We start from the raw sequence: 15516 nt of genomic DNA on the forward strand, positions 1-15516 counted from the left end.
TGTGTGAGCTGGGTAAAAGGAGAGAAGTGCTGGAAAGAGGGGGGGGTATTTACTTTAATTTTGTTTTGTTGTTTTCTCTTTACTTTTAATTCTGTTAGTAATAAAGCTCTTTCATTGTACTGCAACTGTTTAAGGTTTGTGCCTGCTTTGCTTTTCTCCTAATTCTTATCTCACAGAAGGAAAATAAGTAAATAATGAATATTTTGAATCAAAACCACTACATTTAATTGGTGTTTCTGCCCGGTTTCGAACTCAACCTGCTACACTTACACATCACAGTCTCCCTATGTCCATACATATTTATGTGCCAATAGTAGTTTCATTAAAAAGGTGTGGGGAGGTAAAGCAAAGAGAAGGGGTAAAAGTTTTCCTCCTGGATCTTAACAATTCATTGCAAAATTAGAACATGCTTCCAAGCTAGTTCCTTCTGACTGGAAAAATCTGAGAATCTTTTCCTTTTTAAATGAAGGGTGAGATTTTTGTCTAATTATCTGACTCCAAAAGTTGAAGAATCCCAAATATGGTTTGACTAGCAATAATATTGCTAGCATTACCAACACTGAAATACTTCCTCTGAAAAGAAGCTCCTGCCTCAAAATTAATCTTTGTCCTACATCACACTTACTATGTAAAAATGTTTTATCCACTTAGTATGGAAAAAATAATAACATTAGAGACATTTCATTCCTATTTTTAGCTAATGATGGGTTAGCTGGAGCTCTGTTTTCTAGGAGATCTCATAGGGAGAGATCTCCTGTGACACTGTACTGTACACCCCAAGCACCTTGATTTTCTCCCCCATGAAACCTTATTTCCCTTTAAAAATCAATTATTACCACATATGAATGTCTACACATAGATGTTTAAAATACAAACATAAATGAAGATGCAGGCCCACACAGTTGTGCCTGAAGAGAAAGAAAGGTATTACTGACGTTGATCTAAAAGCTGGATTACATTGCAAAGATGTTGCTGCTCTTGACAACACTTTCCCTTGGGGCTTACTACGGACTTGGATCTTGTTTGCTACAGTGTTGTAAGACTGGCACTAATGCTGCAAAGTCAAATAAATCTGAAGCTATTCTGCACTTGCAGGGAATGACATTTGCCATACAGTCCTGGGCCTCATTCAGCCAGGGAGTGTCATATATTTATAGAGGCAAGAAGCCAAAGGAAGCATTTAATGGGCAGGCTACAGTGCTTGGGAGCAATCAGCATGGCTGCTTGGAGAAAGAAATGTATAATAATCTACCATGACTGATCCAAAAAACTGAGTCCAAAGACTTATCCAAAGGCAGATAGAAACAACCAGAACACACCTTTTCTAACCATATATATTTAGCAATGCTTTCTGTATATCTCACTTGAAGGTCCTGTGGGCAAGTCATCATGAAACTCAAATTTTTTAGGACTTTTATTTTAAATAAGAGTAAAAAATTGGGTATTTTCTGTCCTGCATTTATGAGGAAAATCAAAACTTCTATTTCCTGGCTGGTGTAGCCACTAAGAGAAAATAATTCAATCTCGAATATCACAAAAATTCATGTGAGCATTCACCATTACAAAGTCAACATTTTTCCTACCACAACTGCAGCGAGAGTGAAGAAAAAAAAATACAAACATATTTTTTATGAAAAGTGACAGGGTTTTATTCCTCCTCCCAAACCACCTTAACATGGTCCAAAAATATATTCCAAGTGTTGAAGGAAAAGGTTATATGCAGAGCTTGGCTGTACATTCTCTGCCACTCACCTACCTAATTATTTTACCTTACCATCACCTCTTTCCTATCATATAAAATGGACTACTATTCCTTATTCATATAAAAAGCACTTTGAGACCCTTTACTTATATACAGTCTGAGTGTAAGAGATGTATGGAACAACACTAAAAACTCAATCACAGAGATAGGGAAATACAAGTTCTTTGTACTGTTCTTGGGTTTGATGCAGTATTATTTTTTGTGAAATGTGTTTACCCTGCACACCTCTCCTCCCCACCTTGATTTCTGCAGCATGCCTTTCTGTTGCAGATGTTCTGCTCACAGCTTTGCTGGTGCTGGCTGTGCAGAAGACTGTGTGCCACAGAGACCTGAGAACTGCTGGATGCAGGGCAGATCACAATGGAAACCTCTGCCTATTAGAACCTCTGCTAACGAAAAAAGCTTAAGAAATAACAACAATAATAAAAGGATTATTTGGAAAACCCTAACCATGACAAAAGTTGCCATTATTTTTTAATTGGAGTGGTAAAACTCTCGGAATTACCCTGAAAATGCTCCTTGTTGAAGATTAAATTGCAATCATTTTTATACTATCAGTATGATATTTTACTGGTTGTGCATCTTCTGGATCAGTGAATAATTGGTTCAAGCTATGGCAGGAATTCATTCATCCTTGACATCTGAATGAGTAAGGGAAGAAAAACTCCAAAGATTTTCTGCAAGAAGGAAGTCTCTTCTCCCAAGACCATGTTTGTCAAAAGTTTCATTGTCCATTTTCAGCCCTGCTCTGATGATCCACACAAGATCATGAGGAGCACAGCTTTCTGGGACTATTGCTGCATTCATAGCCACAAGTCTCATCAAGTCTAAGATATGTCAAAACAGCAGGGGTTCATTAAATGTGGTCACTGTCACAGCACTTTGTTCACAGGAATGTAGAAGGATTCACTAATGAGGAATGTAAACATACAAAATACAGTTATATGATGACAAAGAAGGTGTCTAAAGAGCACAGAGTCTTCAGGAGATGTCATCATCTTGCAGATGAGTAAGCCGTTTAAAATGGTACAAAACACTTGGAGCACGGGGACAGATTTAAGAAATGGAAATACTAGGATTATTAGGGAAGACATCAAAATACTGATGATAAAATGGTTTATCCAAAAAAGGTACCTTGTCAGTAGATTCAACTGCTCAGGGTACATTTAATTAGAACAGAAAGTTATGTCTTTGTCAGGGCAGTTTTCCTTTCTAGCATTAACACATGAAGAATATCATTCAGCTATGGCATCCAAGTGGCTTCACAAAGATTTCCTTTTTTCCCCCCCACTTTTGTTCATATTTATTTGCTGTCTATGCTCACAGAGAGCTGGATGCACACCCATATGGCAGTAGTTAAACACTCCCTTGCAAATGCTAAGGTATGTGACAGACTCCATAAGAAATCATTCCTACTTTTCCTATCCTGTTAGCTTTAGTCAGTAGGGGTATTAGAAAGATAAGACCTAGCAGCAAAGCAAAGAGCATCAGAATAATTTCCAGTCCTCATCTCAAATATCATTTGAATCCAGGAGCCTTGAATTCCTAGTGGAACTCACTGCTGCAGAAGTCCAAAAGACTTCAAACGGAGTATGCTAAAAATGTTGGCAGCTTTTGTTGACTTAAATGAAACTGGTTGCTAACAAAACACCACCACCCTCTGAAGTCTGATCATCTAAAAAGCATGAAAAAGGTCCTGAAATATCCCAAGTGGCTTGAAAATCTTTGTTTTCAATATGGATTTTCGAGAATTTCAACTGAACTCAATCCCAGTAGCATATTCAGTCTCTATTAGAACTGACAGTGACAATAAATTTTATGGAATCATAGAATGGCTTGGGTTGGAAGTGGCCTTAAAGACCATCTAGTTCTCCCATGGGCAGGGACATCTTCCACTAGACCAGGTAGCTCAGAGTCAGCCTGGCCTTGAACACTTCCAGGTATGGGATAGCCACACTTCTCTGGGCAGTGCACCAATGTCTCTCCACCCTTGCAGTAAAGAATTTCTTCTTAATATCTAATCTAAATTCTGCCCTCTGATTTGTAGCTATTTAAGTCATGACAGCTGGTTAATTTGGGTTTCCCTTGAATCATCCTGTGCTTTTCACTTTTAGAGTCATGATAGTTGAAGGGATCACCTTTTGAAATCGCTCCGTGATATTCTCCAGTAGCATGTTTTGGGTTTTTTAAAATTTTTTCACATACGTGGGAAAGTGAGGATGCAGATAACAGAAGATTCTTTTTCACCTTTCAGTCACTCAGTGTTTATAGGTCTGGGCAATATCTTGTGAGCAGATACGACACTGCTGTGTCTACAGGACTCAGCTCAGCTCCAGGTCAAAAAGTGTGACTGTGTTAACAAGGTTACAAGTCTGAGCTCTTATATCCTGCTAATACTGAGCCTATTACTATGAGTTTGGCCACAGGCTATGTGGTAACGCTGCTTGCTGCTTGGCTTGGAAATGGAGGCCCCAGTAGCACACACCACAGCATTCCATAATGCAGAGAATTACTGCCTTCTCCACCTGTGACTGGAACTGGCACTAAAGTGTATCTGGAAGCTTTGTGCTTCCCAAATGGCAGTAAAGGAGTTGTCTCTTCTGCATACAGGGAACACCAGGAAGCACAAGATAATACACAATGATGGGTACTCATCCCTTTGGAAAGGAGGTTAAGAACTGTTTCCAAAATCAAAGAAACTCGAGAAAAAACACTAAGAGAAGGGCAAAAGCAAGAAGGATCTTGCAGCTTCACAGTCCAGAGGAATATGTTTGTGTTTATCCCCTCGCTGTGGGGTTTAAAGGGTGCTACATGGCAGCACGTCTAGCTGGCACATCCCTGAACACTGAGCACATGTGTTGGCTGCAGAATGCACTAATTTCATTGCAAGATTTTTATCCGTGCAGTTGGAAGGCTGTTTGTGTGCACATTTCAAGTTATCCAAACTTCTTCAAAGATCAGTTAGTAAATTACACAGATAACCATCTCAAGCATGAGCAGAAGGTTAGGGGTCATTTTTGGCTTTTTTAGGCTGCCAGGAGAGAACAAATACAACTTTCTCTGAACTGGCATGCATCCTCATAACAAATCCTGGTGGTTTTTATTGACTAACTGGACTGTGACCCTTGAAGCCAGTACTTTGTGCTTAGAAACACACAGAAATGGTCTGCATAATGCTGCAAAGGGTTGGGAAATTACAGATTGTTATCAATAATTAGTATGGGGTTTTTTGCCATTTACCTAACAAAAAGATAGAAAGAGCCTGGGTCAGTGGCAGTGGTTCAGGCTTGTCACTTTTCATCAGCTTAAGTGCTGAGAGCAGATGTGAATCAGGTTACAGCTAAAAGCTTTATACACCACTATTCACAGCCAAGAGTGCGTCGCATTTGGTTAACTTTTATATGTTATGATTCCTAAAAGGGGAAGGCTCTTGATGACCAAGAATCCATTTGAAGTAATGAGAGCTTACTTGGAGCTAACAGGCTCAACTTTGTTAAGGAGTACATGCAAATAACCTGAATCCTGCTGCAAGCTATGCTGACAGCTCAGTAGCACCCAGTACAGACAACAGACTACAACAAGCTTCAACCCACAGCATCATGCAGCTCATGTGAGCACTTCCACCCCCTTTTTTAAGCACATAAGTCACATTTGTTGACATCAATATCCAGTAGATGACTATCTAATAAATACAGCACTCAGAAAAACCTGTATATGTGTGAAGAAGGGGGCTTACTCTCTGGAGTAGCTCTTTAAATGGACGCATTCCAAGACAGCTATTCTAAATTTCCTGTCTCCATCCAACTGCTCAGTTAGCTGAACACAAATAATCATGCTAAGAAGATAAAGTGTTCTTGTATCTTCTAGGATGAAAACTCTCATTCTGCATTTGGAAGGGTTTGGAGACTGGCTGCAAGAACATCCATCTGCTTGCTTGCCAGAGCAAAAGGAACTCGATACCTGTTATTAAGCCTTACGTGTCATTTCCCAGGTTTGTTGCAGTGTATTGGGGTGGGTGAAAGGCACTAGTCAACACCTTCTTAGTTTCAGTTAATTAGATGACCTAATTTTTAACCATGTTTTGACATGGGGATCTGTGGATACAAAAATCATGAGTCCAACATGGTAATATTATGTTTTAAAGTGGCTCAAAATGAGTGAAATGAATTTGGTTTCTTTAAGGTCCTTTCCAACCCAAACTTTTCTAAGGTGCTATCAGGAGGAGCCTAGGTCAGCCCAGTAGATACTTTTTTGTAGTCTGACATATCCTTCCCACTCTAACATAAGAAATCATCCAATCTGAGAAAAGACTTGCAGAAGGGTATGGAAAAAATACTTTTTTTTTTTTTTTGGTAAAACAATATGCAGTCTGTATTAGCAGCTACATTTTAGAAAGCTCCCAACTGCAGCTGTCAAGCGAGAAATGCAAATAACAACTCTACACTGGCTTAAAAGTCATAGCTTTCTAAAACCCTGTTGTCTGTATCATTTTCATGTTTCTTGTCTTTTAGTAACTCTACCCTACCAAAAGAAAAATGTCAATTGTCTTCCTGTGCAAATCCAGGATTAATGATGAAGAGAACAGATGCACTGCAAAAACAACACACACTAACATTTTTGCTTAACATAGTAAGTTGTAGATAGGGTTTGAGATTGCAAGTAAAAAGTATAGGAGAAAGAGATAAGGTTTCAAAAAATAGCCTAATGGTTCACATTCTCATCTGCCCACCATGTAAAAACATGGATAATGATGACAGCAAATATATACGTGCACAAATGCACACAAACCAACAGGAAGAAATGATGAAAATGTTTGGGTCTGTTGTAAAGCTGCCACTGGGAGAGCTATGGCAATCACTGGCAGTGATCAAAGTCTCATCATATATTTTAGCTGCTAATAGCTGGACCAGTTCCAGCTTGTACTCTAATCCTATTGCCAAATCTGCTGATGCTGTAGAGAAGGCTGGTACATCTCAGGTAACCTGAATGTGAGCAAAGGCAGCAAGGAATGGTTAACAGCATCAAAGGTAAATTTTCAGATAAGTCAGCAACTAGAATAGTGCTAAAAATCACCAATCTTCATGATTTGAGTGGGACACTGACCACGAGGTGGAGTCAGAAAAAACTAGCAGGAGCCATGGTGAAATATAAATCATTTTGTTTTCTTCTGAAGTGTGTAGCTTTTATTTCAGCTCTGGTAGAGGAAGGGTGGATGAAGGGACAGATTCAGACACCTGAAACTAGACCTCTGCAGGAGAGGCAGGTGTCTTTCTACACTTCAATTACAGTCAGAGGAGACATAATCAGCACAGCCAGTGGAGTCTAGAAAGCCATTTGGCTGGTCAAATGCAGGTGTCTATCTCAGGGTCAGATAAATAGCTCTCTAGGCTTCATTGTCTGCATTGAATAGATCAAGTTTAAAAGGAAGTTTGCCATCTAGCTCACAATTCGAGTCACAAGACACTAAAATTCATCTGGTTGAATGCGCAGATAAATCCTGCCCAATGCTTATTTTTTTATATCTTTATTTATCTTTATGTGGCAATTGCCAGGTCATGTGTATGCGTGTACTAAGATGAAGCAGTGAAACAGCTCAGGCACAGCATATCTGAGACCATAACAGCACCTTCCAGTACCTAAAGGGGCTACAAGGAAGATGAACTTTTGACAAAGGCATGGAGGGACAGAACAGCAGTTAATGGCTTTAAATTTACTGAGGGCAGGTTTAGAGAAGGTTTAGATTAGATATTAGTGAATGCCTCTTCACTATGAGGTTCGTGAGGCATTGGAAAAGGTTGTCCAGAGAAGTTGTGGCTGCCTCATCCCTGGAGTTGTTCAAGGTCAGGTTGGATGGGGCTTTGAGCAACCTGGTCAAGAGAAGGTGTCCCTGCCTAAGGCAGGGGGGTTGGAACAAGATGGTCTTTAAGGTTTTTTCCAACACAAACCATTCTAGGATTCTACGGTTTACCTAAACCAGCATTCTCACTGTGATATTACAGGTGCCTCTGTCAATATTACAAGGCAGCCAAAACTGCACACTACCTTGATTGCTGTGCAACTGCAGATTTTCAGGAAGATAATAAGCAATACATTTTTCTCAAACTGAAAAACATTTCACACATTTCTATATTCCCCTCATTCTGATAATGCTCAGTCTCTCCTTCATACTCATCTTCCAGCTTATCATACTTTAATGAAATTCCTCCCATGCATACTTACAGATATACAGATCTGAGATAGTAAACCAAGGCCAGTGCAATGAAAGTGGAGCACTGAAATACAAGTACCTCTCCTAAATTTGTAACAAACATGTAACGCAAACAATAAAACCCACCTTAAAACAATCTAAACCCTTTTTGTTGTATGTTAAGGGTTATTTTATTCAGTTGTCTTTTTTTCTTTTCCAAAGAAACCTCTTTGTAAAAAACAAAAAGCAGCAACTGCTACAAAACAGATATTATTCAAAATAGCCTGCACTCATAGCTTTTCATCTTTCCTCACCTTGAATCAGAAAAATCTCAAGTGAGAGCATATTATGTCCAAACAGATTGCTTGACCTCCTCTAAAACAGTACATCAGGAGGAAATGAATGGAAATTGTCTTTATTTTTCATAAAACCTTATTCTGTCCTTGAACAAAGTGATAACAAGGAAACATTATGCTCAATTAAATTGTTTATTTCTGTAAAGTCTCCAGGCCAATGCATTTTGTTATTGATTATGTGGAATCAAAGACAGCATTTATACAGAAGACAGAAAGGGCCAAAATTTGACCCCAAACTGGTCATTTTATTTATTTTTATATATATATTATTTATTTATTCACTTAAATTCCTGAGATGTGCCAAACTCTGTGTAACAATCAAAGCTAAATAATAAATCCCCAAACCTCCTTGTTCGGGTAGAAGTAGTTCCTATGAGCCCCATACTATTGTTACACAGACTGGGAACAAATGTAGTAATTGAGAGAAGGAGAGATGAAATCTCAAGAGCTCCTGCAGACAAACCTGCATTCAGATCACTAAAAACCAGAAAAACTTTCTCCAGCCAATCACTTTTGTGCTCTATTTCTTCCAAGCTACTTTTATAAAGGAAGTCATATATGCCCCTTTTGGTATGAGATGGAGCCCATTAAACCTGGTGGGTTGTAACACAACAGCAATGACACTGTCAGCTTAAATAATCAACTTGCAAACCACAACTTTCTTCATAGCATCAGTTCCAATGGTTTTAACAACCTTGTTGTTTTTCCACTGACATCAGTGTATGCTGAGGAGGTGTGAGAAGGAGAGCAAGAAGTGGGCAAAGTCTGGCCTCTTTGCCAGAATAGCACCACAGAGTATAAGACATTTGCACGTCTTTTTGACTAAGTAATTTCACACCTGTCACAGGAGAGAGTCAAATACAATGCTTAAATCTTTGATATACCCTGAGGTTCCATCACTTCATCTCTCCTGAAACACAAAATTGTTCATTTCTCATTAATTGTCCTTTATGCAGAGAGTTTTCAATTAAACTGGGAGTAGTGTTACACTCTTTACTTTGTGATATTAGTCCCCAAAGATTAATAGATTGCTCGTAATTTCTGAATTGCCGTCTGTGTTCTATTACGCTCTCATCATTTGTTCTGATTTTGAGACCAAACCAGAAAGTGTCTCACAGAGAGTGGCAGTAGCCATCTGGATCCCTGGGGGAGCTGTTTTGGCAGAAAGAATGGCCAACTCAGTCTGAATGCAATGACAAACCTAAAGTGATTGCACAGAAGCCTACAGCTCCATGGAGGATGCCATCCAAACTTAGGTTCGATTTACTAACTCCTAAGCAATTCCATCTAACAAGGTGTCTTTGTGCACAGTCAGCTTTGTGTGCTTCTGAGTTGAAAAAGAGACAAAAAAGAAAATAAAAACCTTATAATTTTAGGAAAAACTGATTTTTAAAACTAAGTCTTCTGAAGAGACAATATTAAACAAAGTCATTAGAATACCTTTTCTTAAAGAAGTCACACTGTGTCACTAAGCTGTTATACTTGCTACCCTGCTTTTATCATTCTTGTTTCATACTTGCACTCAGTAAGTACCACACAGGTGTCGCAACAACATTGCTCAGATTAACTCCGTGCTCTAAAATACTACAGATTTCAGAAAAAAAAGTATGGTTTTATATTCACAATCCTGTGATCAAAAAAGAGCTTTACTGGGGATGTTAATAAAGATAATTCATGCTTTAACCCTCTTGGGTCTGAAAATAATTCTCCCTACAAGGAAGCAGAGCTATAATCATCTCCTGCTGCGATTGCATCAGCTGCCAAAGCCCCAGTGATGTCCACCATCATCGGTGGTCCCCTGCAAGGCTCTGAGAGACCACAGTTATCTAACATAGCTCACAATCAGTGATTTTCTTCATAACATCTCTGTAATCTTTCAAGCGTTTGGTTTTGGGAAATAGTCTGTGTTTTGATCTTTTTGCCCTGTGATTTCTGGGGCCTCCAGTGCAAGACAGCCATGGACCTGTTAGATCAGGTGCAGGGGAGGGTCACGGAAATATCTGAGGGATGGAACAAATCTCTTATGAACACAGTCTGAGAGAGCTGGGGTTGTTCAGCCAACTCTCTTCAGAAGAGCGTGCTCTGGGAGAGATCTCATTGCAGCCCTTCAGTACTTAAAGAGCCTTGTAAGAAAGACAGAGACTTTGTGCCTCCTTCTTCCTCCTCTATCTTAGCTTTTGTTGTTGAGCAGAGCTCATGTGATATGGAATATCACTTTGGTCGGTTTGGATCAGCTGTCCCAGCTGTGTCCCCTCCCAAGACCTTGCCCACCCGCAGTCTACTGGTGAGGGGGGAGTATTGGAGACACAGCCTGGATGCTGTCAAGTACAGCCCAGCAGTAGTCAAAGCGCTGGCGCTGGTTATCAATACCTTTCTAGCTACCAAGGCACAGCACTCTAAGGGCTTCTAGGGGGAAAAATAACTCCATCACAGCCAGACCCAATACAGCATCCAGGATTTTTATTTCTGGTATTTTAAGTTTTGGTCCATCTCAATTAAAATCAGTTAGAAGTCAATTTCACAGCTGTTGGTTTTTAAGATCTCACAAAAATGATAATTCACTGCTAGGCAATAATTTACTTCAGCACAGCAATTCCCAGGATAAAGCTGACACATTTTTAAATCTCTCTCACTCTCCCTTTCTCATATCCATCCTTCTGTAAACCAGGGCTGGGGAAAGGACAATGATCTTTTTTCTTGAGAAGTATGGGAAGGAAGGAGAATACAGATCTGTTTAACTCACCCACAGCCATATCTCACTGAAACTATTTTCCAGGTATAAGGTGAACAGAAGCTGTCTGGGCCTTGTCCACTGAAATCTGAACCCTCCTTGTGCTTCACTTTGCCTACACTAAAGACATCTCATGGAAAGATGAGCCTGAATGCAAGACATTCCAAGATGAGAGTTTGAGAGAGGTTTTTTTTAATGTGAAATCTCCTTTTTCTTGGTTAAAATGTTTGGACTATATTTGTATTTTGAAATCTATCCTAAGCACCCTCCAGATGGATCAGAACAAGATCAGTCCTCTGGTGGAATTTATTTTTTAAATAAAGGTTGAAAAAATTGCGCTCAAAACCTTAGACACATTTTCAAGTGGACAATTAAACCTGACTGCCCCGTGGGGGGTGGCCTTCAGTGCAAGTTGGTTGCCAGTACAAGTCTACTTAATATATTGTATATTATTTCTTTCAGGTTTATTTGGTTTATATTGGACTGCATAGAACTGAAAGTAGATGGGGCAATAGGCATTACCTGAAGCTATGTACTTGGATTGCTCACAGGGGAGAGAAAGATGGGGAAGAGGAGTATCCACCCTGGACCCCCAAATCCAGCCAGGAGCTGCACCTGGATGTCACGTTCAGTAGCATGATGCAGAGCACCTCTGGAATGTAGCCAAGAGACGGATGCCATGGGGCTTGGTTCGCTTCTATGAGGAATACAGGAAGTTTTGCCCAGATCTAGTGGAATTCACTTCATATATCTTTTCAGAGCAAATCTAAGTCCAGCATTGCAAAACTTGAATATTGAATCATTAGCTCAGCTGGTGTATTACTGACTTCTGGTAAATCTCAAGCTTATCTTTCCTTCGGGACAAAATTCAGTTTATTTGTATAGAAAGTAGCAAAATGATGCCTTGATCTCAATTAGTTGCTAATGTTATATGAACGCTCATCTTTAATAACCACAGTCTACAGAGGCCTGAGAAAGGGTCAGGTAAAGAGGATCTGGATTTAGTTGAATCCTGATAAAACTCTGTTTCCAACACCAGGTCTAAACATTATCCAAGTTTACCTTCCCTCTGCTAAAGACCATGCTTTCAACAGTAATGAATTAACATAGCTCCCACAAAGCTAGTGGGATTATGCATGTACAGCACTAACCGATAATTGAAGCACATCCATTTTATTCAACATTATTTTCACATCTTTTCCCCAATGGATGGCTCCCACTTAATTCCACCAAAGTTATTAAAATAGATCATATGCTATTTGCCTGCAACCTTACCCTCCATTACCTATATGTGATATGGTTAGTTCTGAAGAGTTAATTACAACTGTAATTAATATATTCCCAGTCATCTACTCAACATGGAGGCAGTCTTTGTTTTATTTTGTACAGCATTCTGTGCATCGAGGTAAGTTTAGACGCAAATTATCAATTGCTGTATCCCAGTGTATCACTTGCAAAGTACTTTTAGAGGGTGAGACATGAATGCCACTGTAGAAACATTTCTGATTTATTCCTGATGTGGACAAACATGCCTTAACTGCAGCTCGCTACTAAATTAAAAAAAAAAAAGCACCATTGCAAAGAGTCAAACATCTGCCCAATTCTAAAGAGCAGCATCAGAGCACTTAAACAAAAACACAGCAGGGAATTTAATCATGAGAAAACTGAAGTGAAAGAAGGTTTTGTATGGGCACAGCTAGTTTTAGTTCTTTCATGGCAAAAATAAAGGGGTCAGAGAGATCAAGAGGTCACCCATTCATGGGTTAAAACAAAAAGAAAAAAAAGAACAAAAAGGACTTTTCTATAATCTACTATGCAGTGCTAGGAAATGTCCAGATCAGGGCTTCCCCACCCTGTATTCTACCCACCTTGGAGGATAAAGAAAACAAAATCCTTCAGCTTCAACCTCCCAGTCAGCTTTTATCATAATCCATATTATTCGCAAAATAGACTGGAGGTGACTTATGTGGTGACCTCTCACCACAATTCAGAACGAGTCTTAATGAACTAGGGTAATTCATTCCTCTGGCAGAGCTTATGAGATAAGGCAAAACTGCACTGGTGGGCTCAGCAGACTGAAATGTTAATCTTTTGTAGTCCCTGCTCCAGAGGACCCCCAGGTCAAATCTTGGTGCTGCCGAGAAGTAGCAGCGCCTTTGTTTGGGGTTGGAGAAGCATGGTTCTTGATTTCAGTGTTGCTATTCACTCTGCAGAATGTAGTGTGTGTGTGTGTTAGTAAAAACAGCCTGTAAAGTTATTTAAAACCATACAACAGTACTGTCTGTTGAAAGGCAGAGAACAAAGGCTTAAAATAAGAAAAAAAAAAAGGGGAGGGGGGTGAATTTAAGGAGTGTGAAACAAAAAAGACAATAAGGCTGTGCTCCTAACCTGCACTTCTGGCTCTTGTCCTCCTCTCTGGGTCATTAAAAATTCACTGTGACATTGCTTCAAGAGTTAGAAACTCCAAATGAAATGGCTTTGATTATTCATTACAAAACAGGAATGCATACCATTTCATCCTACCGTAGCAGCAAAAGTATGATTTACCTTATCAAATGTGATAGGATGTAAACATGTTTCATTTTCTCTCTTCCCTGCTCCTAGATAAGCTAGCTGTTTCTGAAGTCCAGTGTACAGAGCAGTCACTGGCATTTTTTCCTTTGAAACAGTAAAACAGGGGTATTGAGAAAGACGAGGATCTGTTTAAAGTTACAGCAGAAAAGTATGGAGCAAAAAATTGATCTGAAATCCCCATGTCTCAAGTTCCCACCCCAGCTTTTCTGCTTGTGCTTTTCTTTCTCTTGGCCCTGGCAGCGCTTGCAAGGCAGCAGGACCACTGAAAAGGTCTTTGGACATCTGACCAAAAAAAAAAAAACAAGTGAGGAGAAAATTATAAATTGCGGGCCTGAATGTAAATAAAGTGATGGAGAAGGGTTAGCAAGGAATGGTCTAGGAGGCTTCCTGGGAAAAAGAGAGTGGACGTAGAGTTAGAAAAGAGTTTTAAAACTGATTAAATGGTTTGCTATACTCGATCTCTTTTTCCAGAAGATAACAAGGTGGATGTACATAGGAAATAGAACTTCTCTAATACAGTAATAGCAGACTCCAGACTGCTGGAAAATTATATTTAGGTGGAGAAAATATAACTGGGAACTGCTCACAGGCATCCTGACCTCAGCAAGTTTGGTCCTGGACTTGGCCAGGAGGCTGCTCTGCTGGCCACAAATGTGTCACATCCAGGATGGAGTCAAAAGACCAAGGAAAAATCTTGGTTTCTCTTAAGTCATGGTGAAATTTCTGCTATATTGCAATCAGGTTGCAAGGTTGGGCTGTAGGCTGACCCCAGTGAGATGGGAATGTGTGGTAGGAGCTACTTCGAACTACTGACACATTTATGAATTTATTAGAAAATTATTCTGGTACTGACAACTGCAGGTAGACTTATGCCTTTGTGGTCAAGGGTGATGAAAGACCAGTTCTGAGATCCTCTCAGTATACACTGTCTTAAAGCACTGTCTCCTTTTGTTTTTTTCTTGTTCTTCTTCTTTCCATGTTGAACTTGAGACTGTTTGAATGATGAGCCACACAAAACACAATTAACTGCCATGGAAACTACTCAGTTTTCAGCTCAATGTGATCAACTCACTTGCATATTATTATTGTTTTTGTTGACTATTATTGCTATTAATTTTTAGAAGTAGAGTATGACTAATGCACCTAGGGATGTGTGGATATTGTATGGCACGGAAAGGCAATTTGGCTTCAGTTATAATGTTACGTTTTTCACCTTGACCTAATTTCTGCAAAGGAGAAATGAGAGAAAAGTTGGTTCTAGACAAGAGAGAATTGCAGGGGAGGTTTTGAATAGCGGTGAGTGCCACATCACATCAGAGTCCACAGGATTCTTTTCAGTGGAAACCTCAGTGAATAAGCCATGATCTTTCACACAGGTGCTTCGATTGGGTAACTAGGACAGCAGGTATAAGGACCATGACAGAGGGCAAAGGGCACTCACCTCTAGAAAGAGAAGTTCCTCCAAATATAATGTCAATAATCTAAAGTCAGTGTATCCCGCAAACACATTACATCCTTGCATGCGTCCTTGACAAATAGGACCAAGATTTTTTTAACCATTTTTCTTAGGCTTTTCCCCCTCTTACTATGATTTCTTTTTTACTCAGTTGCACAGCTTACAGATTTCTCAAACCTGGTCCTACAACCAATTCATAGATGGACATACAAGCAAGACTGGAAACTGAACTTGAGTGCTGTATTAAGAAGACTCACCACTTTACTTCTGGGTAATTAAAGCTACTCATAGTTAGATTTTGTGCAACAACAAGGAGGAATGATTTCAACAAGTTGATAGTTTTCTTTTGTGGCCAAGCATTTGAAGAATATTTCTGCTGTGACAGCAACTCATGTCAATGCATGCCAGTCATCTAAGTTTGAAGAATACTTCTGCTCTGAAGGCTGCATT

At 39.5% G+C, this 15516-nt stretch overlaps 1 protein-coding gene across 6 annotated transcripts in view; it reads right to left on the bottom strand.

The window, feature by feature from the left end:
• The window catches only part of TENM4 (teneurin transmembrane protein 4), a 1563774-nt gene that overhangs the window by 454759 nt on the left and 1093499 nt on the right, over positions 1-15516 (bottom strand). The gene's annotated exons all lie outside the window — the stretch shown is intronic.

This window comes from Corvus brachyrhynchos, unplaced genomic scaffold (genome assembly GCF_000691975.1).
Source record: "Corvus brachyrhynchos isolate BGI_N302 unplaced genomic scaffold, ASM69197v1 scaffold44, whole genome shotgun sequence".
Lineage (NCBI taxonomy): Eukaryota > Metazoa > Chordata > Aves > Passeriformes > Corvidae > Corvus > Corvus brachyrhynchos.